At 51.1% G+C, this 27,785-nt stretch overlaps 1 long non-coding RNA gene across 1 annotated transcript; it reads left to right on the top strand.

Annotated features, from left to right (window-relative positions):
• The first annotated feature begins 45 nt into the window (after positions 1 to 45).
• LOC122239183 lies at positions 46 to 22,002 on the top strand. Its single transcript, XR_006218134.1, has 3 exons — positions 46 to 127; positions 600 to 837; positions 21,929 to 22,002. It is a non-coding gene; the product is annotated as an uncharacterized LOC122239183 (long non-coding RNA).
• The last annotated feature ends 5,783 nt before the right edge of the window (positions 22,003 to 27,785 follow it).

The raw sequence follows: 27,785 nt of genomic DNA, 5'->3' as shown, positions 1-27,785 counted from the left end.
CGCTCAGGCCGCGCGCAGCGCTGCACCTGCCCGGCTTTAAGTACCTTGGCGAGGCGGCGCGGGCGGCTGTTCTAATCGCCATCTCCAAAGTACCTGCTCATGAATAAACACCAGCCCCATTTATCAGGTACTTAGCGCTCATTGTGAAGGGGAAATTGGCCCTTTTCTGAACGTGTCTATCCTCAGCCCATCTGCACAGTCGTGGCTGCAGAATTTCCCCCACCCTTTAGTCACACACACGCAACACGAGGCTCCTCCAGGCTAAGATAAACTCGCTTTTCTTTCGGTAAATGCGTGATTGAGCCGCCACAATAGACGGAGAGGAGAAGGCCGCTGGGTCAATTGCCCACGTCTCTTCCATTGATAGGAAAAGTCATCACGCGGAATGCACGGTCTTGGAAAAGCCTAGTCCTGTGTTCCGGCTACGGTGCCTGAGGACACATTTGCACACAATCCCGCGAGTCCCCCAGACATTGGGCAAAACGTTGGCAACGGCGAGGCGAGCCAAGGTGTCCTCCGTGCCCCTCAACCTTGGCTCGATGCGCCGCAGCTGCACTCTCTTTCCCAACCTTCACTATCCTCGGTTTTCCTCTCTCCAGTAGGGCTCTACACCTGGGTCTGACCGTTAAGGCGTGGGCGTGCAGGACCGAGAATATAAGGATCGGGACAGCTCAATTTGCGAAACCGTGGCCAGTACAAGGAAAAGTGGCTCTTCCGGGGCCGGTCCGAATGGTAGCTTCCGGCCCACGCAGCTAAGGTTTCTCCGCGGAGGAAGAGAAGGGGTGGCCGGCCTAGCCCACACAAATATAGCAGCTCCGCAGAGGGTATAAAAGCCAGGTAAACAGGCATAAATGTGTAGATGAACTCAAAGTCGCGCAAGTGAGTTTACAAGCACGTTTGCGGCCGGCGGGTTCGCTTGTTTGAGGGCTAAGTCCGCCATTCCTTCCAATATATGTGTTTCCAATGTGCGCGGGGCGGGCGAGCATTCCCAAGGCTCTGTTGTTCCCTGGGTGGAATTCGTCCGGAAACACAATCGATTTTTCTGGACTTGCCTACGGCCACGGGCGGCTCTGAAAATGAAAGTGTTTGCTAAGTGTGGCGATTTCGCCAATCGAACGTTTTAAGATGGCTTTGTCTACATTCAGCTCTCCCGATTTCATTCTGTATCTTACAAATAGAAGCCCGGAGCCACTGCCAAGAGCCCAGCTCTGCCGCCCAGCCCTTGCTTGGCTCCTGGCGATGGTCACGGGTGTTCAGGAATCCGGGATGTTTAGAAAATCTCAGCATATTAGGGTTTCCCTAGCTCGTTCCCTTGACGCTAAAGACAGGCAGCCTCTGAAAATGCAGCCTCCAGTCTCTTGCCAAAGACTATGTAGGACCCTTAGGGTCCCGCTGTCGTGCTGGCTAGTGTGCCCGGTCCCGGGCTCTGGGGGAGAGGCCTGCAGGGGAACCTGGGTTCTCTCCTCGAGAGGCACGCGGGGCCGGAGCAGGAGACCCCCAGACTGTTGCGGGGGCGTGCGAACTCTGGGTTGCGGTTCTCCGCAGAAGCGCCGGTGGCCCCAAGGCCCCAGCCCTTTTCCGGTCGGTCGGTCTCCACCACCGTGCGGGCGACCGGCCCTCAGAGATCCTTCCCGAGCCCTGGCAGCGCCATCGTGCCGAAGAAAATAAGCTCAGCCCCGCTGGAATTCACCCAAATCCGGCCGCTCGTTTTTGAATATTCTAGAAAAAAACAAGATCCCGTTTCTCTTTATGAGTAAAGGGAGGTAATTGATAGGGTGGGCCATTTGCACGGAGGCAGACGCAGAACTGTGAGGGTGACTTAGGGAGACATGCATTATACTGAAAACGACTCGAAATTCCCCAATCTCTGGCCTTTCTGGCTACACATCGGACTCTGGCGGCTCCTGTGTTGGGAGAACTCGGGCGTTTCTGCATGGCAGCTCGTGGGCCGCCTCCACGGCACACAGGTTCGTTTTGTGGCCATGGAGTTCGCCGGGCGCTTTCCTGGCCCCAGATCGAGGGCAGCAGGCCGCGGGGCATCTCCGGAAAGGCCGGCGGGAGATGCTCCGGTAGGGTATCCAACAAACCCCTTCTCTGGTGCCTCCTCCCCACGTCAGGGTCTAGAGGCTGAGCGTTGCCTCCTGCAGCTTTATTTTATTTGGAGAAAATTCTGGAATTCGAATTCGTTGCTCTTGTATGCTTATGTTGAATGCCTGTGTGATGTGGGTGTGTGCGCTCCCTCAGGAATCTATGGATTTCAGGGCAGCTGGCTGCAGCGAAGGGCTTCGGGGACCGGGAAGAGAGGGCGCCCTCCCCAAACACTGGGACTGGCCACTGAGGCATGGCTGGAGCCTGGTGGGAGCAATTAGGGCTTCAGTCCGCTCCAGTCTGCCCTTCGGTTTTCATTCTTCTTGGCCGCGCCCTTGGTTCAGTCTCTGCTATCCCTCAGGGATCCAACCCAACTTCCCCCAAAACCGGGGAGGAGCAGAAAAGAGCCAGAGCAGGCCTAGGCAGCTCTGGGGTTGGTTCCCTTACCCGCTGGGCGCAGCCAGGCCCCGGGCCAGGGCAGCCGTTTGGCAAACGCTGGGGGCCCAGGCGAGGCTTTCCTGGCTACATTGGGCCTCAGCGCTGGGCATAAGCCATGCCCTCTCCACCCAACGTGGCTGGTCCTGAAACGGCTCACCTTCCCCAAATCTCCCCCCACCCCCATTTCATCTGGGTTCTTCCGGACCTGCGGGAGTTTCCACAGTCCCTGTGACAAAGGTGTGCCAGGCTGCCTGGCCTGGAGCTGGAAAGCCCAGAGAAGGCTTGTGGGGTTCGGTCTAGATACCACCCCCCCCCCCGCCCCGAAAACGGAGCTCTGACAAAGCCAAGCAAGTCACAGGCTGGGGAAGCAGCCGGCGAATGCTTGGGGCCTAGGAAGAGCGCTTAGGGCGCATGAAGCCTGTTATTTGACCTCACAATTAGGCTTCAGACCCACGTTCTCCCACCCCACCTTGGGAGTACCTGTGGCCCCTGGGCAGATACCTCGGTCCCCGTGGAGTGGGTGGGGAGGGACCTGCCATCCCTGTATCTTCTCTCCTTCTGAACAGCCTGGTTCGTTGAAACAACCCCGCCTATAGGACGTGCCTTTGGTCCCCCAGACCCCTGCTCTGCCTCCCCAGTCCCATGCACGATCAGCACTTCACCGCATCTGGGTGCCCAAGCTTGGAAGATCTGGATTGTACTCCCTTTTCCCACTGCAGCCAGGGGTCATGCCCCTATTCTCAGCAACTAGCCTCCCTCCAGGGACCAGAGGACAGCGGGGGCCTCGGCTGACCCTGAGGGCCCCCAAGAAAGGTCTTCTGGAGGTTTGGGGTCCCCACCTTCTCTGAGTGGGTGGGAGGGAGGTTCCTGCCCTTTCTGGGTCTTCTCCTTGGCTGCCCAGGGCCCTGCGTCGCCCACAGCACAGGTGGAAACGCTGAGGCACATTGGCTCAGGTTGGCCAGCTGCTGGTGGTGGGCCTGGGTGTGTCTGCCCTCACCCTGGCCCCCTCCACACACCCGGGTCTGCTGGTTCTCTGAGGGGCTATGAAAGGAGGGGAAAGGTGCAGGGAGGTCGGGCCTTGGTTCCCATGCTCTCTTCCCAGTCTCCGTTCCAGTCTAGCCCACGGCTCCCTGACTCCTACAGTGGAACAGAGGACAGGGGTGGGGTACGCACTGCTCCGACTCTTCGGGTCACGTCTGAGGGTCACGTGCATTCCTCCCTGCGCTGCGTTTCCAGATCCGCCGGCAGAGGGAGCCCCCGACCGAGGAGGAGCCCGTTTGGATGCCTCTCCTGGGTTCTGGGCGCCACACGGTGGGGCTCTGTGGTTCAGATCCGTCCCTGACTCCCCGGCGTCACAAACTGGCAAAATCGCGTGGACCCAGGCACAGATGAGCGAGGCTCAAGGCGGGTGGGCGAGGTGGTTGCCCCCCGCGTGCAGCAGGACCTGTGCGGATGCAGGCTACTGGGCTCCTAGGCCTGCCCTCTAGTTTGTCAGAACACTGGACAGAATCATTGTCCTGTGCGCTGTGGCGTATGTGTGTATACACAGCTAAGCGTGCAGAGGCAGGGAAGGGGCGAGGGGCAGTAGCCCCTGACACTTGGCCCCTCCTAGTTTCTGAGCTGGAGGGGGTTTTCTGCGCCATTTAGTCCAAGCACCTTGTTTTAATGGTAGGCAACTGAGGCCCAGGTGAGGGCCAGGCTTATCTAGGGTCTTGCAGCAGAAATAGGGCTCACTCAGGTGGTGCTGGGAAAAGCCTGTACCTTGGCTGTATTCTGGGCCCCGGTATCCTTTGCTGTAAAACATTGAAATTATTCTAGGTCCCTGGTTCTGGGAGCACATCTGAAGGGCTACGTGCATGTGTGTGTTTTCATGTCAGGGTGGCAGCACGTGGTCATCTGAGAAGCAACATGTCTCAGGCCCGTGAAAGTACGGGGAGGCCTGTGTATACTCCCCCACAGAGGAGTCCCCGTGTTTACAAATTGTGCTCCTACAAAAGTGCGTTTGGGAAGGGGTGTAGGTAGAGGGAAGGCATATTTGCGTCTGCGCCTGGCGTGTGTAGGTGTGAGGGTTTGCACCGTCAGAAGGGGTGAGCGTGGGTGTGTATGCACGCTCACACACGTGCACACCGCCACTCCCCTCACCCCTCCACCGGGACCTGTTGCCAGGCCCTGAGCCCACCCCACTGGAGAGAGGAGGAAACGGGGTGCGAAGGCCCAGGGGCATAGGCTCCAGGGTGTGGCCCTGCCCCAGAGCCCAGCAGGCTCTAAGGAGCTGCAATTAGGCACCACTTCTCCTGGGTTGGGGACAGGAGCCGGAGGAGGAGGATTATGGCAAATTCATTTCTATTTTCCAGCCCACTAAGCCTGCAGTGTGTCCCTGGTGTTAGCATGAGAATGGGCCGGGGCTCTGTGAACCCCTCCCGACCTACTGACCCCTCCTCCCCCCCAAGTGAATAGTGGGACTCACAGCTTCCTCAGCCCCTCCAACCAGCTCTGCAAAGCCACGACTCCTAATCAGGGTAATTTAATATATTTTAAGCCCCCGGCGGCTTTATTTTCCCTCCTTTTCGAGTTTGTTTTAGGCATTCACAGCTCTCACCCCGTCATTAGACAGCCTTATTTGACGGATGGAAGGAGCTGCTATGAGATCACAGCCCTTTGTGTCCCCTCCATAAGCTGGGCTTCCCTGTAATTAGAATGGTATTCCCAGCCATTGAGGCCTTTCATGAGGCGGAACAAAAACTCCCCGAGATGAATATCCCCCAACTCTCAGCCCCCTGGCCGGGAAGGGGCTGTGAGTTAAAGGGACTCCTTGGGGAAGGCGGTCTGGGAGCAAGGACAGCCAAGATCCTGCCAGGGTGAGGAATTTAGGGGCCACAGGGAGTGGGCACCAGACAAAGGCTCTAGCGGGGTTGCCCATAAACACCGGTCACCTACACACACTCCGCCAGCCAGCCTCAGGACCCGTCTGGGCTCAGCCTCTGTGGTCAGAGCACCCAAGTATGTCTACGGGGATGCGGAACCAGGCAGGGTGTGCACGTAAAACACTCGTACACCCAGACTCATCCAGACCCTGATTCAGATACAGCTTCACATTTAGACACACAAACACAGCCACTCACATATAGGTTTGGGATTATATTGTAAACACACTTATTTACATGCAAATTTGCATACATGTGCGCTCAGCTGCGAGATCACAATGTCACAGAACCGGGTCGGGGAGTGTTTGTAAATATGCACCATACCACAGACACTGTCACCCAGGCATAGAAACAGACTGTGGTTTGTCTTTGTGTACACACACACACACACACACACACACACACACACCGCTCGGACTGGGATTTGCTTATGAATACACATGCACTCCTGCACACTTGTATGTATACATACACCCCTAGGATCATCCAGACCCCATTTTCTTCTGTGGCTGTAGGACATTTACCAGCTTGTGTGCACTGTGGTGATGTCACCCCACCCCCACACCCCAGGAGAGAGGCTTGCTTCTGGTCACATTCTTGGATCCATGCTTAGCCTGTATTCAAATACAGAAATTGATAAACACACATGTGCATGGGCACGTGCACATCCCCTAGCCCACACTGACACATGGAAACTCAGGAAAATACTGTGGGACTGAAATACCATTATGGTATTTTGGTGTATCTAGGCCAGCCTCTCCTAGACCAGATATAAGGAGGCTTGGAAGGGCACGCCCCCGTGCAAATACACACTATGCTGTGAACCCCAGATGCTCCGGATTTTCCTCTGAGGCTCAGGTGGGTCTCCCCATGCCTTTTGAGGAGAGAAATTTCCCCTTTCCAGATTTCCTCTCTGGACTGGGCTCTGAAGACAGAAGGCAGGTATCTGGCTCTCAGTAAAATCTGTAGCTTTCCCCAGGTCTCAGGAAAGGCTCACAGGGCAATGCTAGGTCTGGGAAGCCACAGAAGGAAGAACCCAACCTACCAACTGTCTCACGGGGGAAGCAGTCCTATGGAGAAATATTGTGTGCTCTCTTTGCTGGAAGATCCAGATAAGGGCAGGATGATCACCAGTCAGATTTTATGGGGAAATTTATTTCATTCAGGCCCTCTTCTTGCCAAGCACCAAAGCGGTGCCCAGGCCCATGGTGAGTGTGGGACTGGGGCCTAATCCACATCCCCCAGGAACAAAGGAGAGGCTCACGAAGAGAGTGATGAATCCACTTTGAGGTGGAGAAGCCATCAAAGAACAGCAGTAGGTCAAATTCCTTCTCGATTCCTGGCTTCTTAGGAGTGTAGAACAGGCCACTGAATCTTACTAAGATTCATTCTCTTCTCTGCTGGAAGGAAGTCGTTTTGAGAGATAGGGGTGGGGATCTCAAACTGCTGGCGATCTGCATGCTTTTGTTTATTTATTTTTTTAACCTTACCTCTCCTTTGAAATGTAGGGAAACTATCTTATCCTTGTAACTGCTGCTGCCACCAGCAAACACATACCCAGGAAACGCCCAGCAAAATTCCAACATCGCTGTCTAGATAAAACATTCGTCGGTTTCTTTTTCTAGGAGAAATTCCCCAGGGAAATTAGAGAACAAGGAATGCTTTGAGGCCACTTCCAATGTCTTTTTCTTACCACAGTGTTTTACCACGATGGTGTAAAATAGAGGCTGGGGCTCCGGGCTCTGGAGGTGGATTCCACGCTGTTTACCAGCTAGGCCTGACCTGGGGCACATCTCTTGGGGCCTGAGTGTCGTCGACTGTAAAGTGGGGATAATAACAGTACCACCACGATAGCGTTGTTGTGAGGGTTAAATGAGCTAATACATGTAGGAGAGCCACGGAGGCAGCAAGTAAGTGCTCCGTGTTAGCCATAGTGATTAATATTAAAGTAAATATTTGTTGGGTAAATGAGTCCATTTTTCATTTTGTTTGCGTTTATGATAAAACTGCCAGAAAATGAGATCTTCCTGAAAGCCTCTTTCGTGTGCCTTTCGCGGAAGTGGCGGACGGGGTGGGAGTGGCCGGGGGGCGGGCGGTTGGTGGTGGTACCTTAGGAGAGTCCCCTGTATTTAAAAACAGCTTTCTTGCTTTTCCTCCCCGCGGCTACGGCTCAGGTCATTACCACGTGAGCCAGCAGGGGGAGCCCGAGGCGCCGCAGCGCAGCCGGCTCTGGCCAACGGAAGCGGGAGGGAGTTACTCCCCACAGAGCACCTACTGTGTGCGGTGTCCTTGCCAGGGGCTGGGCGGCGTCGCAAGGGCAGGAAGGCCAGGAAGGTGGGGGCATAAGTGGCACAGTGATGTGCCCTGGAATGAATACAGACGTGGAGGCCGGACTTTTTGAGCACCGGGGTCCCTTCGCTATGGCGTGGCCCAGGTTTGGGTCCTGGTGGGGCCTGTGCTATGGAAGCCCAGGTGGTGCAGGGCCGTGCATTCTGCTTCTCCGCTGAGCCCTCAGCACTCAGCTCAGAGGAGGCACCCCGTCCTTCTCGCCTAGAGTCGCAGGGAGACTTTGCATATAGCCTAGAGGCGTGGACATAAGGAGTCCCCTTCATTGCAGTTTGGAGGTGAAGTGAAAACAGTACCCCTCCTTCAGCCCTTCCCTCCACCCCTGCACAGGTCCGGGAAGAGATAAAGCCTGGATCCCCCTTAGCAGGAGCCAAGTTGTAACAACTGGCCTTGACCGTGACATTTGATTCTGCTTCTGGCTGTGCCATACTTTCTCCGCCACTACCAGGTGGTATTGGGTCCACTGCGGAGAGAAGAGCTAATAATTCAGAGCCCTGGTAGTATATATGTATGGGCATGATAGCTGTTTTCATAGATATCGTAAAATATCAGAGCTGCTGACAGTCCATCAGTGTGGCTAGTTAAAACCCAGTTTGAGTCTCGGCTTGAAAATGCAAGAATCAGAAAGACGTTGAGTGAAGCACCCTGATGGTTTTCTCCTTGCCCTGGGACAAGAGGGATCCCCCACCACGGTGAGCGTGTGGTTGGGTGGCGGGACCTGGACGGGGTGGGACCCGCGTGGGATGTGTCTGCTGTTCTCCCTGAGCACCCGAGGGCCCGGGGATCATGGGGAGCCAGCGACCAGCTCAGGTGAGGCAGCCTCACCAGCCCTGTAGCTCCCCACCTTATAGCTTTTGGTCTGGAGCCCGTTTCCTGCCCTCCCAAACACTCTGAGAGAGGCTGGGTTGGAGTCCTGGAGCACTACATTTCCAACTTCGTGACCCTGGCCAGGTCATTTAACCTCTCTAAACCATTCGGAGCCAAAATGGTTGGCTCCAGGCCATGGGGGTTACTTTAGGGAGGCAGTAAATCCCACAGTGGACCATCTGTCAGAACCAAGTGCTGGACAGCATTGCTGGGTTTTTCATCCTATTTACTCCTCACACTCTTCTGCAGAATGTCCTTCTCCTCATTTTACCGGCGAAGGAGTTGAGGTCTCTATATATGGGGAGACGGACACTCTTGTTCCTGGAGCAGCTGTTACTCCCCAGCCCCCTGTAGAAATTCCTGGACTGGTGTGCTGGGACCAGGGGAGGAAAGAGAGGCCCCCAAGGTAGCTCTGGCTGGGGGCTAAGGTCCCCTTCACCTGGAGTCTTGGTCTGAGGAACGGAAGTGGGACCCTGGGCAAGGTGGGTCGCCTGCAGGGCCTCACTTTTCCCATCTGTAAAATGTATGTGAATGTGTCTGCCCGATCCTCAGTGGACGTCCCAGAGGTCTAGAGAGATACCAGAACGTGAACTGGTTGGGAGTGGGGGAAGTCTCCCTTAATTCTGGGAAGTCTCCTCAGGCAACCCCCTTTCCAAGAAGGCACCCACATCTTTTTTTTTAAAGTTTATTTATTTATTTTGAGAGAGAGAGACAGTCAGTCCCAAGCAGGGTCCACACTGTCAGCACAGAGCCCAACATGGGGCTCGAACTCACAAACTGAGAGATCATGACCTGAGCCGGAATCAAGAGTCAGATGCTTAGCTGACTGAGCCACCCAGGTGCCCCAGCACCCACATCTTAATAACAGAACAACACTTATTGGGGCTGTGATAAGAGACTTGCTTTTGTCTCAGTGATTCCTGATAGCAGGCCCCCTGGGAGGCACTCTTTCGCCCCCATTTCAGAGGTGGAGAAACGAGAACAATAAAATGAAAAGTGACTTGCCCAAGGTTACCTAGTGAGTAAGGAAAAAGAGAAGGAGCTGGGGTGTCAGAGATCTGGGTTTGGCTTTCATTCACACTAAGAAACCTTTTCCCAGCTACTCCCCCAGTTCTGTATCTGTCTTATTGTCCCAGTGTGCAGTTTTCTGAGGTTGGGGCACATAAACCCCAGTCTTGTTGAAGCCTGGCCACCTGCCCTATTTCAGAGAGAAGCAGGCCAAAGGACTGAGCCCCCCTCCCAGTATGGGAAGCTTCCCAGAAGACTCCTGGGCCTCCACACTGGAGGGAAGGAGAGGAGAGAGGGCCAGGCAGGTGGCGAGATGACCTGGCAGAGAGCTGGGTCACTGCAGGGTTTAGCAGTGTGGGTACCACTGCGGATGCCCTGCTGGGCTCCTGCTGTGGTTAGCTTGTATTCCTAAGGCCAGGGTCCGACTCTTGGCTCCTTTTCCCTTAGGGAAGCTGAGAGAAATCTCCTTTGCGGACCTGAAACCCAGAGGTCATTTCAGGGAGAGAAATCCCGAGGCCCCACTGTCTTCCCTGACCCAGCAAGATTGCGCCTTCAGGAGCCTGAGTTGGCACAGCAAGGCCCCTCAGTCTGCGGATCCCAAGTGGTGCTCCCCAACTCCAGGAGAAGGAATCCTGCTGAGCTCCAAATAAGAAAATCAGTTCGGACGCATCAAGGGAAATTAGATTTGGTTAGGGTGGCAGGGACCCCGGGGACAGGAGAGAACGGAGCTCTGTGCTACTCCATCCAGGAGAAACTCTATCAGAGGGCGAAAATCTGCATTGGGCCTGGAACAATTCAGACTGATTGTCCAAGTCTTGGAGAAACAGCTTAGTTCTCCAGAGCTCGGTCTGCAGAGACGCGGCGCAGAGCGGTGCTGGCTACCTGGGACTGTGCGGGGGGAGGGGGGGGAGGGGGGACGCTATGAGAATAGGTTTCAAATAGTCCTTTCCTTCAGCCTGCCGCAGATGTGGCTTCATTTTTGCTCTCCCAAGTCGAGGAAATAAACTCCGGAGTCCGTGACAGAAACGATTTTAAGAGGCCCTTAAGGGGCCTTGCTCTTGGGCAACCTCTTTCCTTGGTGTTCCCCAAAGTCCGTGCGCGCTCCTGGCGGCTTTGTGAGGCGGCGCAGCGGCATTACTGTTATCTGCGTTTTAGAGGGTTGCAAAGGGAGGTTTCCAAGGGAAGGGAATTCGCCGATGCCTGGTCCAGGGCCCCTCCCCCAGCCGCAGGCTTCTAGGGCGTGGGACTGGAGGGGGGCCCGCGCGCAGGCTGAACTCCCAGGCTCTGAGGCGGGGCTGGAGCTGTCCATACAGTGGTGCTGAAACGCGGGCCCCCTCTGCTGGGGTCACAGAGTGTGCTTGCTCAGCCACACCCTGGGCTCGCCTTTCCGCCTCTGAAACGGGCTCCTAGGGCATCGAGGTGGACGATTCTTCATGGAAGGAAAGTAGTCCACGCCATCAATTATTCCCCCTTCAAACCTCCATATCCACCTACTGGTCTCACCACTTCCCCTGTCACCCCCTTAATCCATTCCTCACTCAGCACCAGAGAAGTTTTTTTTTTTTTTTTTTCCCAAGAGGCAAATGTCATCATATTCAAAGTCTTCATATGGTTTCCCATATAATTCAGAGTAAAATTTAAAGTTCTTGCCACAGCCAAGAGAGCTCTTCCCCTCAATGACTTGGCCCCTGCCTACTTCTCCCACCTTAAACACCTATCAGGATGGGCAGTGGTTGGTGAGTGAACTGGTTGATTTCTTACGTATTCTGAAGACAGAGCTCTTATGAGTTGCTGAGGGGATGGAGGTGGGATGTGAGAAGAAAAATGGAGTCAAGGATGATGGGGGTGGGGTGGGGTTTGATTTGAGCTACTGGAAGATGGAGTTTGTCTTTCCTGAACTGGGAGAGTAAGTGGAGGAGTAGAATTTTTTTTGGGGGGGGGGATATCAGCTTGACTCTGAAATTTGGGAGGCCTGGGGTGCCTGGGTGGCTCAGTCGGTTGAGCGTCCGACTTCAGCTCAGGTCACGATCTCACGGTTCATGAGTTCGAGCCCCGCGTCAGGCTCTGGGCTGATGGCTCAGAGCCTGGAGCCTGCTTCCGATTCTGTGTCTCCCTCTCTCTCTGCCCCTCCCCCATTCATGCTCTGTCTCTCTCTGTCTCAAAAATAAAAATAAACATTAAAAAAAAAAAAAAAGAAATTTGGGAGGTCTGTTAGATAGTTGGCGGCAGGAGGGAGGATAGGGAAGGCCTAGAGACAACTGGATATATAAGCCTGGCATTCAGGGGAGAGGTCCAGGCTGGGAGTTGTCACCTTATAGACCTTATGTAAAACCGTGAGGCAAGATGAGATCACTATGGATTCAGTGTAAAAGGAAGAAAAATGTCCTAAGGCCTGAACACTGGGATACTCTGATTTTGAAGGGAGGAAGATGAGGAGAATCTAGTAAAGAAGATCAAGAAGGAGAGTCTTTAGGAGGAGAACAAAGAAAGTAGTGTCCTTGAGGCCAGGAGGAGGAAGTCTTAAGAAGGAAGGAGAGATCAGAAGTGTCCAATATGCTGACAGGTCAGCTTAGATGAGGATTGAGAATTGAACCCTTGGATATAGACTTGAAGAGGTCCTTTTTAGGAAATTGGGCTATGGTGGGGGGGTGGTGATTAGAGGGGAGACCAAGAGAGAATGGGAGGAAATAGTAGCTGGTGTTGACAAACTCAGGGCAGGCTAAGGAAGAGAAAGATGGACTGGGAGCTGTCAGGGAGGCCAAAAGGAAGGAAGGAACCCCAAGGGATAGTGAAGCACTGGGCTAAACATCTTCAGCCAGGTAAGTGCCCTGTTGGCAGACTACACCCTCAGTCTTCCACATGCTTCTAAAGTCCAGTTCTAAGGTTCAGTCTTTGCCTTAATAAGACATCCAGGGTACATATGTTTAAGGGGGTTTTCATTTTCTTCTTTATTTGAACTCAAGGTCCCAGCTGGCAAAATGATTTGACATTCCCTCTTCTGAGATCAGAACTTCACAGCCCCTTCCCTTGTGGAGACCAGATTGGGGCTGGTGCTGGGCACATTCTTGCCTCCTGACAACCAGTGAGTCTGAGTCCAAGTGGCCTTGGACCACATGCCCTTTGGCAGCCTGTACTCCTGAACTCAAGGCCCTCCAGAGTCACCTTCCTTGCTCAGTCTGCCCTTGGGAAAGCAACTGACACCTCTTTTAACCTTAGTTTTCAAGTCGGGAAAGACATAATACCCCTAAATGTTGTCTGGCTTTGCTTGGCTGGTCATTTATGCAGATGGTAGTGGCATTCCTCTCAGGGATCCAGGCTCAGGGAGAGTGCCATGTCCCCGACAGCCAGTGGGGACTCTAGGACCAGGGTGGTCCCCAAACAACCCTGATGAGCAGCCTTGAGAAGCAGAGGCAGGCTGTCTAGCTCGGTATCTGCGTTTGGAACAATGGCTGAGAATTCAGTGTCTGGAGGGGGAGGGTAATGCCCCCGGTCTCAAGCACCAAGGGCAGAGACAAGGTGAACCTTGTGCTCTCAGGTGCCTGGGGCCACAGTAGGGAAGTGGAGTGAGGACAGAAGATGGACTCATGTGGTCTCCTTGGATGCTGCCTTGCCTCTTCGGCCTCTTTTGAGGTGCTCTGCGCCCCCTCCTGATATCATGGAGGAACTGCAGAGCCAGGCCAGTGCAGCTCCCAGGCCCCGTGGATGTGTGTGTTGTCCTGGGGCTACCAAGGGAGCTGCTGAGGGACTGAGGTGTCTGAGGACATGCTTGCCCATCCTGTTCCTGCATGGACCATGCCTCCTAGCATGATGTCTCCAGGACTGTCCCTTGTCCCATAAAACATCTATATATACAGGCTACAGCCTAGTAATGCAAGTGTAGTGTGAACACCAGTGGGGAGCCAGGAGTCCCTGCTGGGCCACTGTGTGACCTTGGGTAACTCACTGCCTGTCTCCAAGTCTCAGTCTTCTCATTGGTCGGATGGAGGCAGAAGAACAATTGGAATCCATCATCAGAGGCTGAAAAGTAGCCCAAGCTTGCCTCCCGCTGGCATATGGAAGGCCAGCACATCCCCAGCTCAGGTCTTTCTTTATCCCTAGACAGCAAAATGCTTCCTCCTTCCCCAGCCGAAGTCTGAATGCACACCCTTTCCTGTCTATCCTGGTCACACCTTCCTCTCTGTCCCTAAGAAGGCTTTAGAGAGGAGGCAGTGTTATAATTAAATGGAGTAGAGGCCAAATGGCATTCCAGGCGTGGGTAAAGGCATGGAGCGATGGCAGCATGGCTGATCCGGAGAATGGCCAGTGGCCTGGTGTGGCTAGAACGAAGGGTACGAGGGAAAGCAATGGAGCCAGATCCTGCAGGGCCTTATAATCCATGCTCACAAATTTGGAGCTCATGATGAAGGCAGTAGGGAGCCATTGAAGGATTTAGATATGGTTAGGGGCGCCTGGGTGGCGCAGTCGGTTGAGCGTCCGACTTCAGCCAGGTCACGATCTCGCGGTCCGCGAGTTCGAGCCCCGCGTCAGGCTCTGGGCTGATGGCTCGGAGCCTGGAGCCTGTTTCCGATTCTGTGTCTCCCTCTCTCTCTGCCCCTCCCCCGTTCATGCTCTGTCTCTCTCTGTCCCAAAAATAAATAAAAATATAAAAAAAAAATAGATATGGTCAGAAGTTGTAGGTTGGAAATATTACTCTGGGGTAGTATGAAGAAGGACTGAAAGGTTTGTGGCAAAGCCTTCAGGTCAGTTCCCTTTCCCTATGGCTGGCCCCGGTGAACACTGCATTTCCAACCTCTCTTCCAGCCAGGTATGGACATCTGACTAAGTTCTGGGCAATTGAATAGAAAAGCAAGAAATATCTTGTGCACCTTTTAAGGAGTGTCCCTGAGGGGTATGTGTTGTGGCGTGGGGTAGAGCCTGTTAATCTTGCTTGCTTCCTGCTGGCTTTAATGTGCGTTGGTGGCTGGCACCTGGACCTCCTGATCTGATCTAGTTAGGCTGATGTAAGCGTGCTCAGTGGGCAAGGCCAGGGCAAGATGAAGGCTGCCATTTTTGGTCAACGGCTAGACTCTGCCATTGCAGTGTATTCTCAGGTACCTGAGCCTTTTGCCCACCTATTCTAAAACTGGTGGCAACTGGGCCTCCTCCCCTGCTTCTTTCCCCACGTTCCTGACCGTTTGCTCTCTCCCGGAGGAGGTCTTTCACAGGGGCATCCACTTAGTGAAAACAGGAGCAGCTAATATTCACTGAACACTCACGATGGGCAGGCACTGTCCTCAGGGCTTTGCATGGATAATCACATTTATTATCTCTTAACCTTCGTGCCATCTTGCCTCTGAAACCACACCAGGGTGAAGACAACAGGAAGGTTCTGGTGGAGTTAGGAGTCATTACTGAACAGAACTGATGAGGCTGTCAGGCCCCTGCCCCCACTCCTGACCCCCTTGAATCACCTTCCCTGTTCTAGATGAGAAACCAGGCTCAGAGATGTGAAGTAAGTGACTCAGGGTCACACAGCTGGAAAGTAGCAGATAAGAAACTCCAAGTCTTTGGGCTCAAGAGAAGCAGGTGACCCGTGAACTTCATCTCCAGTGGAGGGATTATGAGGGTAGCTTTGGAGCCAGAGTGCCTGTGTTGAAATCCCAGCCCTCCCACGGGCTTAGTCTCTCTGTGCCTCAGTTTCCTCATCTGAAAAAGTACATGCCTCATAAGATTACTGTGAAGATTAAAAGACATAATGCATATAAATCGCTTAGCATAGTAGGTATTATTGTTACTCTGCTGTTGTTGTTATTAGTATTACCATGGGTCTGAGCCCCTCCCCTGGCCATGCCAGGGAGAATCAGGAGGTAAAAAAGAAAGCCTTGCTGGAGGCCAAAGGACAGAGGAGGGGCCGCGTGACTGCTTGGGCTGGCGGGCAATTTAGTAGAGGAGCTCATTTGGTGACTCCGTCGCCGAGTTAATTAAAGATGGCCGCTAGGGGTCATTGCCATGGCGACAATTAGGCTGGGAAGGAGCCTCATTAAGGTGCGGTTTTAACAAGGCCCGTTGTTTTTAACCTGGGCTCTTGTAAAGGAGGAATTCTTCAGCTTGCTTCCTTTTCTCCTTTTTTGTTTTTCGGGTCCATTTCTGGAGACTCTGGGGGAGGACAAGGCAGAAGAGAATTCCTGTGTTCAGTCCCTCTGAAGAATCCACAGGGCAACAGGCTTCCTCTCCTGGTTGCCATCCTCAAATCTGAAAGGAGGCCTGAGTCTCCGAGGTGTAGAGAGGGAGGGAAGGGTGGAGGTGACCAAGTCAGGGCAGGAGGTGAGGAAGGAGGATTTTATTAAACATGGAACTAGAGGCCTTTCCTGGAACTTAGAAAGGTCCCTTCTGCCACCCAGGCTGCTCCCTAACCTGCACAGGAGCACCAAGCCTGTTTCTTTAGAGAGGAAGGAAGAAAGGGAGGGACGGACGGAGGGAGGGAGAAAGAAGGAAAAGAGAGAGGGAGGAAGGAAGGAGGTTCAAGACCCCTCTTAATTCCAAGCACTTAAAAAGTGTATTTACTTTTCCTATTTCCATAATAAAATAGGCTCGCTGAGAAAATATAGAAATTTCGGAAAAGGCCACAAAGAAAATACCCCTTACAGTCCTGCTCCAAACTTACAGACTTTTAACAATTTTGGGAGAGGCAAGAACTGAGCAGAGGCTACACAGGCAGCTGAATTGAGGGGAGGGGAATATTTTTCCATTTATTCCCTTTTTTATCATTTGAATTTTTAACAGAAGAATGTCAAATAAAACCAAGTTAAAATAGCACATAATGCAACATTTTCCTATACATTGAGGTGCAGTATACGTTTTTCTCTACAAAAGCAGGGGTCTTATGTACCTACAGTTTTGAAACCTGAATTTATTACTTCAAGATAATAAGATATCGTGAATGCTTTGCTGGGATGTTACATTTTCTTCCTGACTTTTTTTTTTTTTTTAAAGTAGGTTGTAAAAAATATTCTGTCTGTACAAAGGGTAGACAGAAAGGTAAGCCTCCTACCTGGGGCCCCATTCTTGGTTCCCCCCCTACAGAGGCAACCACTAACACGTTTCTTTTGTGTCTGTCTAGAGATATTGTAAGGGTGTACGAGCACACTTTCTTCCCCGTATCTGTTTTGTGCAACAAAGTTAGCACACTGTACAACTGTTTTGCATCTCACATTTTTCACTTTACAGTAATCTTGGAGATGGTTCCATAGCAGCATGTACAGAGCTGTCTTGTTTTTGTTTGTTTATTTTGAGAGAGAGAAAGACAGCAGGGGAGGGGCAGAGAGAGAGGGAGAGAGAGGCGCCTCTCAAGGTGTCCCTTGAGTTTGGAACCCTAAAGGAGATTTGTTAATTCAAAGAGTATTACCCCATCATTTTAATGTTGTTGTTTTTTTTTTAACATTCCAGAATATCCCATAATATGCCTGTGACATATTTAACAACTCTTTATGGTTTGACATTTAAACTGTTACCATTTTTGGCACCTGGGTGGCTCAGTCGGTTGAACGGCCGACTTCGGCCCAGGTCATATCTCACGGTTTGCGAGTTCGAGCCCCGCGTCGGGCTCCGTGCTGACAGCTCGGAGTCTGGAGCCTGCTTCTGATTCTATGTCTCCCTCTCTCTCTGCCCCTCCCCCACTCATGCTCTGTCTCTCTCTGCCTCAGAGATAAACATTAAAAATTTTTTTTGAACTGTTACCATTTTTCACAGGGGATTACCCACCATAATCTTTGAGGAGCCCACAGTCTGCTGGCAGAGACAGACAAGCGAGGAAGCCCTATAATGACACATTGCATAGCTGCTGTGCGGGCGATGTGTCCAGGAGTGGCACAGCCCGGTTTGCAGAAGTCAGGGAGGAACTGGGCTGGAGGTGGGAGGCAGGAGGGTGGCAGGGCCTTGGGCAAAGGCCCTGAGGTATGAGATCCTTGGCAGGCTGGACCTGGGAGTCTTTAGGTGTGAACAAGAGGTGCTTCTGGCCCTTCAGGGGCTCACAGGGGTGGTCTTGGATATGCTTTCATGCCCAGAATTTGGCATAGTGGTCAGCATTCGGTGGATATTTATGGATGGATAAGTAAGTGGGGGATAAAGGCAGAGGGGCTGGAGAAGTGGGCAGGGGCATGGCTTTGATGGCCATGCTGACAGTTTGAACTTCATCAGGTCAGGGGTGGGGTCCCCCTGAAGGCCCTCAAATGGAAGCAGGCACAGTCAGATCTGCTCCCATGGAAAGGTTCCTCTGGGAGCCCAGGTAGAATCCGGAAGGCCACATAAACTGTAAACCAGGTGTGGGACACTGTAGTACTGTTTCCCTATAGGTAGTGCCCATCCCTTCATGCATGCTCCCTGCAGGAAGATTATATATCCCAACCCTTTGCTGCATGTCTGGTGAACATGGGCATGGCCACAAGACCCGTTTTGACCAATGAAATACAAATGGAAGGGATATGTGACATTTTTCAGGAGCAGCTTTAAGGGGCAGCGAGTTTGGGTTTGGGCATGTTCTTGGTGGTCGTGGAAGCATGGGGTCAATATGGAGCTCCCTTCGGCCTGCATCCCTGGGTGATTATAATGAACAGAGGTCCCTCACCGACCTACAGTGGGCATATAAACATGAATGAGGAGGGGCGCCTGGGTGGCTCAGTCGGTTAAGCGGCCGACTTCGGCTCAGGTCATGATCTCGCGGTCCGTGAGTTCAAGACCCACGTCGGGCTCTGTGCTGACAGCTCAGAGCCTGGAGCCTGTTTCGGATTCTGTGTCTCCCTCTCTCTCTGACCCTCCCCCGTTCATGCTCTGTCTCTCTCTGTCTCAAAAGTAAATAAACGTTAAAAAAATTTTTTTTAAATAAAAAATAAACATGAATGAGGAAAAATGATGTTTCAAGCCACTAAGGTATGGGGGATGTTACTGTAGCATAACAATGCTATGTGGACTGATCCACGGTGAAACTGTACCAGAAAATTCCCAAGTCCCTTCCAGATGTGTGTAACAGGCCATGATTCTGCCAAGCGGACTTTCCTGTGGTTTGTGTTGAGTCTACTCTTGGTTAACCCAGGGACACTCAATCTCAACTTCTTATGGAGACCTAGAATCATGGCTTTTCTGCTAGACCCACTTTGAGCCCCGAGAACATTTCTCAGAGGTGGAGGAAAGCCTATGGCATAAGTCTCCAGAAGCTGCTGTCCCTTCTGAGACATAGGTCCTGGTGACATTTAGAAGGTCAGAAATATCAATAGCCATGTTGATATCAACAGTGAGAGGAGAGGGTTTCCTTGCTCACCAGGGTTCCCTCTTTCTGAAGGGGAAACCAAGGCTTCAGTGCTATCTTAACCTCCTCCTGCCATTGTCCCCAAAAGTTGGTTGCTGCTGCCTTCCTACTAGGAACCCGTATCTCCAGAGCTGGAGGTCCAGAGGAAGGATGTCCTTGCACATCATAGCATCCGGCCCAGGGATGTCACTAAGGACCCAACTTCATCCTCCACATTGGCTTTATCCTTGGAAGCACTCCCATTTCACGATCACAAGGTAGCATCCAGTGGCCATAAGGGTCGTGTGATTCCCCGCTTGTTCACGCCAAAGATGAGAGGAAAATGCTCAACCCAGTCCATGGATTCATAGTCATCATCAGGACAGATGGCACCAGCTGGCCCAGACCAATGGTTCCCAGTCCCATCAGGCCTGGTGCCTGCTTTGCATAATAAATATTACTAGCCTAATGAAATCTGTAGAAATTAAAACCCACTTAGGCATATAACTGCAAAAAAAGCACCCCAAAAATCCAAAAACCAAAGACCAAAACACCAATACAATATACACCAATACAATACCCTAAAGAGTATAAAAGAAAAACAAAATGAAATGTATAGTGAAATAATATGTAGGTCAAGATGTATGCTCAGGTGTAAGTATTCTAAAGGACAATGAGATACCTTTACCTCCATATAAAATCTCCATGAACATGGCAGTGATGGATGCAAACAGATACAGGTGGATTGTTTCGGTGACTAAAATGCTACCTCGTGCGTGTTTGTGTTTACCTAATAACGCTTGGGAAGATTTCTCAATGTACACAGTGTTTGTTGTGCTGTGGTATATATTTGATATACATATTAAAGCTGCACAAAAACTTCTCTGTTAACATGTAAAGTGGAATTAGATTCTAGGCTCAGATTTTTTTTACCTACGTCTCTATTTAGCGGGACATTTAAAAGTCTTGTGGGATTTAGGCCAAAGCTTTGTTATCCCAAATGTCAGGAATTCTAGCCCCCACCCAAGCTTACCAAATATCTTCAGTGCCCCCATCATTATGACAAACAAAAATGTCCCACAGAAATAGAAGTACCCGTAGGGATGCTGCTGTCCCTATGGAAAACCTCTGGTCTGATCCAATCAGGAATCCTTTGGTGTGGAGTGGGGTGGCTGCCTGAACAAAACTGGAGTTCTTCTGGCAAGAAGGAGGAGGGGCGGAGGTACTGGAGTGACCCAGTGTTCACATTAGGCCTCAAGCCCAGCTGTTTCTCATAGGATTCATGGGTTCCCTTCCTGGGATTGAAAAATCTTAGAAGATACACAGAGGGGCTCTTAGGAGAAAGTTTCCTCAGCTCTCTCTCGTGTGTGTGTGTGTGTGTGTGTGTGTGTGTGTGTGTGTGTGTGTGTGTGGTTTCTGAATGTCACAGAAAATACATTTCTCAGCCAGAGAGAGGCCAGGACAGGGTAGGCTGGTCCTGTACCCACTGAGAGAGAATAAACCTCCTTTCCCTGACTTCTTCCAAAACACCGACACTCGGATTTGTGTAGCTCCTCCTGTCCTATAAAACCCCTTTCCTGCTGTTAACTCACTGTACCCTTGCCTTCTGTTGGATTACTCATCTTTTAAAAAATTAATTTGTTGAAACTCTTTATATATTATAGATACTATTCCTTTTATTTATGTTGTTGATGTTTTCTGCCACTTATCACTGTTCATTTAACTTCATTTAAGGCATTTTTTTTTTTTTTGCCTCATGTAAGTTTTTGATTGTTATGTAATCAAATCTGGAGATCCATTACTTTGTGTACATTAGGATTCTAAGGCTGGACGAGCTGGTGGTTTTCATGTATTGATGTGAAGGAGGCCCGCTGGGACAAGAGAACTGTGTGATGGGAAGGCTAACTCACAGGCCTGCAATATAGGTGGTTCCTTGAGCCTTCCTGGGTCAGGCAACTGTCCTGGAGCTTATACCAAGACCTTCTCTCCACTCTTCTCCCCAGAAAGTACAGCCATGTGCAGGACCTGGGATTCCTTATAGAGCCATGAGTGGTTGACAGTTCTGCCTGAGGAGGGCTGAGGGATCCCCCAGAGGTGGCTTTGCGAGTGGGACACGCAGGGCATCAGTGGCCCAGTGAAGGCCACCAAAGACTGGGAGGGAGAGGAGGTGGGGTGAATCTCAGTGCTGCAGCTAACTGGCTGTGTGGCTTGGGGCAATCTCTGCCTCTCTCTGGGCTCAGCTTCCTCTTCTGCCCAAGGAGGGGCTGGCCATCATGATGGTCTCAAGGTTCCCTTTCATGGCAGATATCCTACCTTGTTTCTCCATACATTCCTTCCTGGAAAGAGCCCCGCTGCTGGGAGCTGCCTCATTTGGGGCAGGAAGGGGCCTCAATGTGAAGATATCTGGAAGGATCTGTAGTCGCAGAAACTTGCTCCTGACCTGGGTGTGGCTTCTGAGTCTCCCTGGGGCCTGGCTTCAGCCCTGGAGGTATAGAATGCACGCAGGTCCTAGAGGGCTCCCCTGGGGCTTCCCTTTTCTGATACCAAGCCTATTAAGGTGCAGTCCCATTGAACATAATTTACCCTGTGTGTTGTGTGGTGACTGGCTGGTATGGAGTTCTATTCCATAGACAGCTTATTAAACATTTGTCCATTTGGATTTTGCACTTTTCTTTTAAAAATCGGGAAGCAATATTTTTGGTTTTCATGACCCTTATATTTTTGTAGCCCCAGAAAAGCTCATAAGCTGAACACTGTGCCTGTCACCAGGCTGGAGACTCCCAGCCCTGTGCTCACACCCACCCCCAGCCTCCCTGCTTGGCCCAGGTCCCCCCATTTCTCTCCAGGACCAATGCCTCAGTCTTCTGCCGGCCTTCCTGCCTCCAGTCTGTCTCTCCAATTCATCCTATACAACACAACCAAAGAGACCTTAGTTTGTTTGTTTCTTTCTTTCTATCATAGAGACTTTACAATGTAATAATTTCTGTTTATTTTTCAGAAAGGTGATTCAGTCCATGGCTCAAAATTCAATATGACCAAAATGTACACAGTGGAAGTCTCCCTCCATCCCTGTGCCCAGCCAGGAGTCCTGTCCCTAGAGGAAACCAATGTCCCTCATTGTGGTATATCTTGCAGATATAGTCTATGAATACTCATGACTGGTTGTATACATATTGTTTATTTTGGGAGTCTCCTCCATTTTTTTGAACACAATGGAAGAAGACTACTTTCTAAGTGTACTCCCTTTTTTTTTCCAAAAAATTTTAATATCTATTTCTGAGAGAGTGTGTGAGTGGGGGAGGGCAGAGAGAGAGGGAGGTACAGAATCTGAAGTAGGCTCCAGGCTCAGAGCTGTTTGCATAGAGCCTGACTTGGGCCTTGAACTCACAAGCCATGAGATCATGACCTGAGCTGAAGTCAGATGCTTAGCTAACTGAGCCACCCAGGTGTCCCTCTAAATGGCCTTCCAACCAGACCGTTGGGTGGCTCCCTTTTGTCCCAACTGGGAAAGACCAAGCTCTAAAGGCTGGGACTGAAGGCCCTCCATGGCCAGTCCCCCTTCTGACTCCCCAGTATGCTTGCTCACCTCCAGGCCTGTGCACGCCTCTACCTCTGGTCAGAACACATGTCCCCTGCTCCTGGCTCCTGTAGTTTCTGAGGCTTCAGTTTCCCTGGCTCTGCTCGCTGCACTGGCAGTATCTTTCCTGCCCGTGGAAACATGCAGTGCAACCACTGGCCACTGTCCCTGTCGGCTTCCCTGTGAGTCTCCCCCCGCCAAGCTATGCCCTACTTGGGGACGACAGGCTGCAACTTACCCATCTGGAATCCCAGGGCCGCGCACGGTGCCTGGCACAAACTGGGCCATCCGCAATCTTCGCTCAGTGGGCTAGGAAGGGGCCCTTAGGCGCTTTGCCACAGCGGCACCTCGTGGTAGACCTCGGAAGTGCAGCGAGGAAGAGACCTTGGGGCGAGACGGGGTGGGAGTTCCGCAGGCTCCAGAGAGCCCTCTGGGGTCTGAGTCGGAGGCATCTCCTGTCCGTCAGCTCCAGACGCCAAAGGCGCCCAATCAGGGCAGAGCCCGGTGGTCGGTGACCCACCTTCACTAGGACTGCTGTCCACTGAGACCTACCCACCCACTCTATGATCAGTGGCTTGGGGCATTTAGCAGTGTGTGTGTGTGTGTGTGTGTGTGTGTGTGTGTGTGTGTGTGTGTGTGTGTGTGTGTGATGTAGTGTGTGTTTTCGAGGCATAACTAGCATACACCCTGAGCAGATACTTAACACCATCCCTCTTCTAGAAGACAAAATTATTGGCAGTAATTTCAATAATCATGAAATGAATGGCAGTAAATAGATGGCAAGGAGCCAAAACTTTCTTTTATTGAATTTCATCTATAAGGTCAGGCCATTTAAAAAGAAATGAAATTACCAATACAATAACCATGGTAGTGCAAAAAAGGAAAAAATGGACACATACTTTTATATTATTTGTATTATTTGTATTTTTTTTAATGTTTATTTATTTTTGAAAGAGAGAGGGAGACAGAGTGTGAGCAGGGGAAAAGCAGAGAGAGAGGGAGACACAGAATCTGAAGCAGGCTCCAGGCTCTGAGCTGTCAGCACAGAAGCCAACGCGGGGCTCGAACTCACAAGCTGTGAGATCATGACCTGAGCTGAAGTCAGATGCGTAACTGAGCCACCCAAGCACCCCTATATTATTATTTTTAAAGGGGGGGGGGACATATCCCTATATATTGGTCTGTCCCAGTAATGAGTAAAATTACACTAGAATTAAATAGGAACAATTTAAAAAGAAGAAACTTCCATTTTATTATTAAACTTTTTTTTTTTTAATTTTTTTTTCAACGTTTTTTATTTATTTTTGGGACAGAGAGAGACAGAGCATGAACGGGGGAGGGGCAGAGAGAGAGGGAGACACAGAATCAGAAACAGGCTCCAGGCTCCGAGCCATCAGCCCAGAGCCTGACGCGGGGCTCGAACTCACGGACCGTGAGATCGTGACCTGGCTGAAGTCGGACGCTCAACCGACTGCGCCACCCAGGCGCCCCTATTAAACATTTTTTTAATGTTTGTTTATTTTTGAGAGAGAGAGAGAGACAGAGCACAAGTGGGGAAGGGGCAGAGAGAGAGAGGGGGAGACACAGAATCTGAAACAGGCTCCAGGCTCTGAGCTGTCAGCACAGAGCCAGACGTGGGGCTTGAACTCATGAACCGTGAGATCATGACCTGAGCCGAAGTCAGACGCTTAACTGACTGAGCCCCCCAAGCCCCCCAAGAAACTTCCATTTTATTTTATTTATTTTTATTTATTTTTTAAAACGTTTATTTTTTTGATAGAGACAGAGCATGAGCAGGAGAGGGGCAGAGAGAGAGAGGGAGACACAGAATCCAAAGCAGGCTCTAGGCTCTGAGTTATCAGCACAGAGCCTGATGCAGGGCTCGAACTCACGAACCGTGAGATCATGACCTGAGCTGAAGCCGGACGCTCAACTGACTGAGCCACCTAAGTGCCCCAAGAAACGTCCATTTTAAACAAATTGCTCAAATTCAGTAAAATATTGTCTATTTAATCTAAAATTTGCACTTTCTGAACAAAACTATTATAGCCTCAGAATTCACTCTCTGGTTCACTGTTTAATATTTTATTTATTTGTTTTATATATTTATATATGTATGTATTTGTTTATATTTCTCTTTTTAATGTTTATTTATTTTGAGAAAGAGAGCAAGCATGGCAGAGAGAGAGCGAGAGAGACTCCCAAGCAGGCTCTGTCAGACCTGAGCCAAAATCAAGAGTCGGCTCTTCAACTGACTGAGCCACCCAGGAGCGCCTATTGCCTTATTTTAAAGATTTTATTTTTAAGTAATCTCTCCACTCAACGTGGGGCTCGAAGTCTCCACCTCGAGATCGAGACTTGTATGCTCCACTGACGGAGCCAGCCAGGAGCCCCTGTTTAAAATTTTAAATACAAGTAAAACTAAGTGATTCAAGTCCTGTTCTTCCAAGTCCACTGTCACAGAGCTAGGGTTTGGAGACAAACCACACTTGAGGTCACTCGGACACTTTCGACCATCGGAACCTGCCTGGGGGCCAGTGTGGAGGTAGGAGCTGTTGAAATTAATGCCCACGGAGAATACGGGATTAAGTAAAGGATAAGCAATAGAAATGTGCTGACTTGAATTCTACATATTTATTATCAAAGCCAACAGGCTAAGACACCAAAGGACCCATGTTGTAAGATTCCTCCTATATGAGGAAGCTAAAGTAAGCAAATTCACGCAAACAGAAAGGAGAAAGCGGTTCCCGGGAGCTGGGCAAGGAGGAATGGGTGTTATTGTTGAAGAGGTACCGAGTTTCTGTTTGGGACGATGAAAAAGTTCTGGAAATAGGTGGTGGTGGTGGTGGTTACACAACAGTGTGGATGTGCTTAATGTCACTGAATTGTACGCTTTAAAACGGTTAAAATATCCTCAGTAAAAAAATACCAAAAAAAAAGGTTACTATGGTAAAGTTTATGGTATCTCTGTTTTACCACAATGAGATGAACGAATGAAGTGAAAACAATATGAAAAAAATATGAAAAGAAACCCCAACGGGTTAGAATCAACAAAATAATTTTGGGAGGGGGAAGAGTGTCTTATCACTGACCTGCCTAAAGAGTTAGTGGTGCACGATGATGATAAAAAAAAAAAAACAATCTGAAGGTGGGTTTTATTATTGTTTTTCAATTCTCTGTGTGTGGGGTACTCGCCTGCCCCCAGGTTGGGTCCCATAGGACACCCTTGGCGCGTTTATCTTTGTGGGTCTGTGGTGTTTGTCTTTGTCTGTCTGTGAGGTATCTGTTTTCGCTTTTGCAATGTGTACGCGTGTCTGTTTATGTCTCTCGGTGTGTATATTTGTGTGTCTGCGGTGTCTTGTGTAAGGATGAATGAGGTGATCAGGCCCCCATCCCAGCGCCCACCATGAGGCTCCAACAACTGTTTCCTGCCGTGTGCTTGTTTGTGAGCGTTCATCTTTGGGTCTCTGGCTCTCCCTCCACCTGAACACGGCTCTCCACAGGCTTCGGCGCGTGTGCCTTCCCGGGCCAGCAGGCCGAGCCTGTGAAAGGTCTTCAGAGCATTCGGTGAGTGGGTAGGGAGGTACGGAGGCAGAGGGCCAAGCGGGGCTGGGAATCCTGTAGTGTCGGAGTCAGGAGGGCACAGACTTGACCCACAAAGGGGGTGACACACTTCTCTTTCCAGCTCCGAGGTTCCCAAGGGGAGGCTGGGCGAGGGTGGTGGGAAACCTGTTTCCCTCCCCCCCCCCCCCCCCCCCCCCACTTCTCTGTCGCTGATGCTCTTTTGGGAGCCTTGGCTTTGGCCAACAGGGAAGAAAGGCTCCTTCTCTCTGGGCGGTGATAGGCCTGGCATGGGGCTGCCTGGGGAACAGAGTCCAGTGTCTGGCTCCAATAGGCATTCAGAAGCTCAGGGCCTGGAAGGCTCTGCCAGCTGCCGGAAAAAGGGGGTATTGTCCCTTCCTCACCCGAGCCACCAGGGCCTTCCCTCCGCTGCTCTTGGGGGTCCGGCCAAGTCCCGGCTCCCAGGGTGGGCTGTGATTCAGAGGTGCCCACGGTCGGGCCCCACGACCCGGCGCTGAGGGAGGAATCGCAGGTGTGGGCTTAAGGAATGGGCAGGGACTACTGATTCTCATTCAAGTGCCCGGGGGTAGCCAGAAGGACATCTGGATGCGGAACCACCCTCTGAACTATAGGAAGTCCTGTCGTAGGCCTGAGGGTGTGTGTCTGCACCAAGCAGCAGGGACACAGGGCCTCTCAGATGCTTTGGGGGCCACAGCTTCCATCTGTGTGGTCCAGCACAGCTCTGAAATTCTCCCTGTGGACTTCCAAGCCAGCAAGAAGCCACCAAAGTCCTTCACTAATCCAGAGTTCTGCTCCCCTGTGCGCTAATGAGCGTAGTAAACCCACTTCCTGGTGGGGGAGGCTCGTTGCTTCCACAGGATGGCTGGTGTGGATCCTGGGCCCACAGAGGACACAGCTCTGTTGAGAGCTCTGCCTTTGGGGAGTCCGTGAAGCTAATGAAGAATGACACTTCTGTTCTTTCAGCCATTAAAAATCAGGTGGCTGAAGGCAACATGGCACCCCGACTGGACCCTGGAACAAAGGACATGACTGGAACACTGGTGAAATCCAAATACATCTGGCGTTTAGTTCACGGTACCGTCTCAGCCCCTTAGCAGTGGTCACCGTTTCAGTTACTGGAGGTCAACCTTGGTCCCGAGCAGACGATCCTCTCTCTGACACATCGTCCGAAGGTCGGCAGTAGCCTAACGCTACGTCACAGCGCCTACGCCACTCACCTCCCTTCTTCTGTATCCCTGTATCATCTCACATTATCAGAGAAGAAGGGTGAGTATAGCACAGTAAGATATTTGGAGAGAGACAGACCACATTCACGTAACTTTTATTACAGTGGATTGCTCTAATTGTTCTAGGTTATTATTAGCGATTGCTGTTAATCTCTTACCGTGCCCGGTTTATAGATTAAAATTTCTCATAGGCATGTATGTATAGGAAAAAACATAGCATGTATAGGTTCAACCCATCCGTGGATTCAAGCATCCACTGGGGGTCTTGGAATGGACCCCCACGGATAAGGGGGCTGACTGTATCATACAAACATTACCTCGTTGATTTTGACAAATGAGCCATGGTTATAGAGGATGTTAATGTTTGGGGAATCTGAGTAAAGGGTACACCGGAACTCTGTACTATCTGCAACTGTTCTGTAAGTCCAAAGGAATTCCAAAAAAAAAAAAAAAGTTCCTTTGAAAAAGTG

The sequence above is a fragment of the Panthera tigris genome, chromosome B3, assembly GCF_018350195.1.
Source record: "Panthera tigris isolate Pti1 chromosome B3, P.tigris_Pti1_mat1.1, whole genome shotgun sequence".
Lineage (NCBI taxonomy): Eukaryota > Metazoa > Chordata > Mammalia > Carnivora > Felidae > Panthera > Panthera tigris.
The sequence above is the reverse complement of the archived record's forward strand: the minus strand, read 5'-3'. Positions and strand labels throughout refer to the sequence as shown.